Source organism: Apium graveolens, chromosome 4 (assembly GCF_009905375.1).
Source record: "Apium graveolens cultivar Ventura chromosome 4, ASM990537v1, whole genome shotgun sequence".
Lineage (NCBI taxonomy): Eukaryota > Viridiplantae > Streptophyta > Magnoliopsida > Apiales > Apiaceae > Apium > Apium graveolens.
Window position 1 is genome coordinate 186953271 of NC_133650.1, and position 5412 is coordinate 186958682.

Below are 5412 nucleotides of genomic sequence, written 5' to 3' on the forward strand. Positions count from 1 at the left end.
AAGTTGAGAAAGTTGAAGAAGAAGCGATCGTTGCAATGGGAAAAATAGTAGCAAATACGAAAGCTTTGATGGATTATTTTCAACCAAAGATCAATGATATTCAGTCTAGCATTATCAGACCAGCCATCACGACAAATACTTTTGAAATCAAATCTAGCACGATTCAGATGGTGCAGAATTCAGTCCAGTTTGGGGGTTCTCCAACGGAAGATCCCAACATGCACATTAGAGATTTCATCGAGATCTGTGACACTTTCAAGTTCAACAATATTTCTGAAGATGCTATAAAGCTGAGGCTTTTACCATTCTCTCTGAGGGATAAAGCTAAGTGTTGGTTACATTCTCCACCTCTAGGCTCTATTACTAATTGGGAAGATCTTGCTCAGAAGTTTCTTACTAAATTCTTCCCTATGGCAAAGACAACTGCAATCAGGAACGCTTTTATTCAATTTACGCAACAATCAGGAGAGTCTTTGTGTGAAGCTTGGGAGCACTATAAGGAGATGCTTAGGAAGTATCCTCATCATGGGATGCCTGGCTGGATGATCATCAATTATTTTTATAATGGTTTGGGAGCACATTCTAGACCCATGCTCGATGCAGCGTCAGATGGAGCTTTATGGGCTAAGAGCTATGATGAAGCTTATGAGTTGATTGAACTGATGGCTACTAATGAATACCAGAACCCAACCCAGATACTACCTCAAGTCAAGGTAGCAGGAATTCTGGAGGTGGATACAGCTACTGTTATAGCTGCTCAGCTTAAGGCTTTAACGATGAAGGTGGATTTTTTGGCTAATTATGGAGTTAATCAGATCACAAATGTCTGTGAGCTTTTTACTGGTGCGCATGAGACGGAGAAGTGTGCTATATCTGGTGAATCAGCTCAGTTCGTGAGCAACTTTTAGAGGTTGCAATAGCCTCTTCCAGCCACTTATCATCCTAACAACTGCAATCATCCTAACTTCAGTTGGAGTAACAATCAGAATGCGGTGCAACAGCCTTATCAGCAGTATGTAGCAAAGCAATTCAACCCTCCTGGTTTTCAACAACCGCAATATGCACCAAGAAAACAACTCCAACTTCAACAACTACCGCATGAAGGAAGTACAAGTCAATCTAATGAAAAATATGAATTGGAGGAGTTGAGGCTCATGTGCAAGAGCCAAGTGGTTTCTATCAAGAATCTGGAGAACCAAATTGGGCAGATTTTCAATGTTCTGCTGAATCGACAACCTTGTACACTCCCTAGTGACACAGAAGTTCCAGGCAAGAAGGAAGCAAAAAATCAGGTTAAGGCAATTACATTGAGGTATGGGAAGGTTGCAAGCCCTGAAAAATCTCAAGTTTCAGAAGATGAATTTGTGGCTGAAGAAGATGTGCAGAAGGAAGAAGAAGTGGAATCAAGGAAGAAAACTGTGGAACACACTCCTCCTGATGGTAATACAGGGGAGAAACAGGTCTATCCTCCACCTCCTTTTCCTAAGAGGCTGCATAAGCAAAAGTTGGATAAGCAATTTGCTAAGTTTCTGGAGGTGTTCAAGAAACTTTATATCAACATACCTTTCGCAGAAGCTCTTGAACAAATGCCAAGCTATGCAAAGTTTATGAAAGGTATACTCTCTCAGAAAGTGAAACTCGATGACTCAGAGACCGTTGCTCTCATGGAGGAATGCAGTGTAGTTCTGCAACAGAAGTTGCCTCCGGAGCTTAAAGATCCTGGAAGCTTCACTATTCCTTACACCATCGGAAACTTGTCGTTCGACAAGTGTTTATGTAATTTGGGAGCTAGCATCAATTTGATGCCTTTGTCCATCTTCAAGAAGTTGGGGTTACCTGATCCAAAGCCTGCATATATGTCCTTGCAGTTGGCCGATTGTTATATTACATATCCACGAGGCATTGTGGAGGATGTATTGGTCAAGGTGGACAAATTCATCTTTCTTGCTGACTTTGTAATTCTTGATTTCGAGGATAAAAAGATTCCCATAATCTTGGAAAGACCATTCTTGGCTACGGGCCGAACCTTGATTGATGTGCAAAAGGGTGAGCTCACTATGCGAGTACTGGATCAGGATGTGACCTTTAATGTTTTCAATGCCATGAAATTCCCTATTTATAAAGAGGAGTGCTTAAAAGTGGAATTGGTCGATTTGATGGTTACTTCAGAACTTGATCAAATGCTAAGGTCTGATGCCCTAGAAAAAGCCTTGATAGGGAATTCCGATAGTGAAGATGATGAAGGTGATGAGCAATTGCAGTATTTGAATGCTTCTCCTTGGAAGAGAAGGTTGGATATGCCTTTTAAATATCTTGGATTGTCAAAGCTCAAAAATGCTGAGGGGCGTCTCAAGCCATCTATTGAGGAAGCTCCTACACTCGAGCTTAAACCTTTGCATGAACACTTGAGGTATGCGTTTTTAGGTAATGCATCTACTTTGTATGTTATTACTGCATCTGACCTTTTAGATAGCGATGAGGAAAAGCTCTTGAGAATTCTGAGAGAGTTCAAGTTGGCAATTGGATGGACTCTAGCAGATATTAAGGGAATCAGCCCTTCTTATTGCATGCATAAAATTCTTCTAGAGGAAGGAATTAAGTCGACTGTTGAGCAACATAGAAGGCTAAATCCGATCATGAAGGAGGTTGTGAAGAAGGAAATTCTTAAGTGGCTAGACGCAGGCATCATTTATCCTATTTCTAACAGTTCTTGGGTAAGCCCGGTTCAGTGTGTGCCGAAGAAAGGAGGCATCACTGTGGTTGCTAATAAAAAGAATGAGCTCATTCCTACTCGAACAGTCACGGGGTGGAGAGTTTGCATGGATTACAGGAAACTGAACAAGGCCACGAGGAAATATCACTTCCTTTTTCATTTTATTGATTAGATGCTTGACAGGTTGGCTGGGCATGAGTACTACTGTCTTCTGGATGGCTATTTGGGCTATAATCAGATTTTCATCATTCCAGAAGATCAGGAAAAGACTATCTTCACTTGTCTGTTTGGTACTTTTGCTTTCAGAAGAGTTTCTTTTGGGTTATATGGTGCACCCACCATATTTCAGAGATGCATGATGGCCATCTTCTCTGACATGATTGGTCAGAATGTGGAGGTGTTCATGGATGATTTTTCTGTGTTCGGGGATTCTTTCGACAGTGCTTGCAAAATCTTAGCGCAGTTCTTAAAAGGTGTGTTGAGACCAATCTGGTTCTCAACTGGGAGAAATGTCACTTGATGGTGCAACAGGGCATCATTCTTGGGCACAAGGTCTCTAGTAAAGGTCTTGAGGTGGACAAAGCCAAGGTGGGGGTCATTGAAAACCTTCCTCCACCAATTTTTGTTAAGGGAATCCGCGGTTTTCTTGGTCATGCAGGTTTCTATCGGCGGTTCATCAAGGATTTCTCTAAAATCTCTAAACCATTGTGCAATCTATTAGAGAAAGATGTCCCTTTCAAGTTTGATGATGAGTATCTAGCTACTTTTGAGAGCTTAAAGAATAACAATATATTTCATGTGGTCTACTATGCTAGTAAGACCCTCAATGGTGCTCAACTGAACTACACTACTACTGAGAAGGAACTATTAGCCATTGTCTACGGTTTTGAGAAGTTTCGATCTTATTTGCTTGGGACGAAGGTGATAGTTTTCACTGATCACGCTGTGATTCGCTATTTCATCTCGAAAAAGGAATCGAAGCCTAGATTGATTTGATGGATTTTTTTACTTCAGGATTTTGAGTTGGAGATCAAGGATAGGAAGGGTAATGAGAAGCAAGTTACAGATATTCTCTCTCGTTTAGAAGATCCAGGCATAACTTCACATGACAAGACATTGATAAATGAGTCTTTTCCCGATGAGCAGTTGTTTGGGGTGCAAGAAGAAGAACCGTGGTTCACAGACATTGTGAACTATCTTATGAGCAACATTATGCCCCCGGACTTAACTTATGCTCAAAGGAAGAAGTTTCTTCACGAGGTGACGTGGTACATGTGGGATGAGCCGTTTTTATTTTGGCAAGAAGCTGACCAAATCATCAGGAGAAGTATTTCGTATAGTGAGACAGAGGGTATCTTGTGAGACTGCCATTCAACTATTTATGGAGACCACTATGGTGGAGAAAAGATAGCAGCTCGTATCCTTCAAGCAGGATTCTACTGGCCTACATTATTTAAGGATGCGCATTAGTTCATTTTGAAGTGTGATCGCTGTCAGCGTGTTGGTAATATGTCAAAGAAGGATGAGATGCCTCTTAATGTGCTTCTCGAGGTTGAGGTCTTCGATGTTTGGGGAATTGACTTCATGGGGCCATTTGTCTCATCTTGTAATAATAAATATATCTTGTTGGCGGTCGATTATGTGTCAAAATGGGTTGAAGTCAAGGCTTTGCCAACGAATGATGAAAAGTTAGTGCTTAACTTTCTTCACAAGCTGATATTCACAAGATTTGGGACTCCAAGAGTCATAATCAGTGATGAGGGATCGCATTTCTGCAATCACAAGTTCACTTCTATGATACAGAGATATAATGTGAATCATCGCATTGCTACAGCCTACCATCCTCAGACTAATGGTCAAGCTAAGGTGTCTAACAGAGAGATCCATTGTATTCTTGAGAAAGTTGTATGTCCATCGAGAAAGGATTGGTCTTTAAAGCTGGATGAAGCTGTTTGGGCTTATCGACCAGCATTCAAAACTCCGTTAGGCATGTCACCGTTTCAGTTGGTTTATGGTAAAGGATGTCATTTGCCTGTGGAGCTAGAGCGCAAGGCATATTGGGCTTTGAAGAAACTAAACCTTGATCTGACTACAGCTGGTAAGAAAATGATGCTTTAATTGAATGAAATCGACGAGTTCCGACTTCAAGCGTATGAGAACAACAAAATGTATAAGGAGAAAGTCAAGAGGTGGCACGATAGGGGTCTAGTGCTCAAATCATTTGTGTCGGGGCAACAAGTTCTTTTGTTCAACTCTCGTCTCCGTCTTTTTCCTGGAAAATTGAAGTTGAGATGGTTAGGGTCGTTTGTTGTTAAAACTGTGTTTCCACATGGAGCGGTGGAAATTTTTGAGAATGATCCAGGCCAGGCATTCAAGGTGAATGGACAACGTTTGAAACATTACTATGGAGATACGAAAAATCGTGAGCTGGTTAGTGCCGTTTTACTGTCAACTTGATCTCGGAATTCTACGTCAAGCTAGCGACGTAAACCAAGCGCTTCTTGGGAGGCACCCAAGCTTATTGTATATTAGTAGGGAAAAAAGAAGATGGAAGGAAGAAAAACAAGAAGAAAACACAAAAAATCAGAAAAAACATGGGACTTTTTCCAGGAGCACGGCGCGCCCGCATTGGGAAGCGAGGCGGCCGCGCTGAAACAGAAAGAGTACGGCGCGCCCGCACTGGGAAGTGGGCGGCCGCG

At 41.7% G+C, this 5412-nt stretch overlaps 1 non-coding gene across 1 annotated transcript; it reads right to left on the minus strand.

Moving 5' to 3' along the window:
* Positions 1 to 425: 425 nt before the first annotated feature.
* Positions 426 to 532, minus strand: LOC141722202 (small nucleolar RNA R71). Its single transcript, XR_012575225.1, has one exon. It is a non-coding gene; the product is annotated as a small nucleolar RNA R71 (small nucleolar RNA).
* Positions 533 to 5412: the final 4880 nt, after the last annotated feature.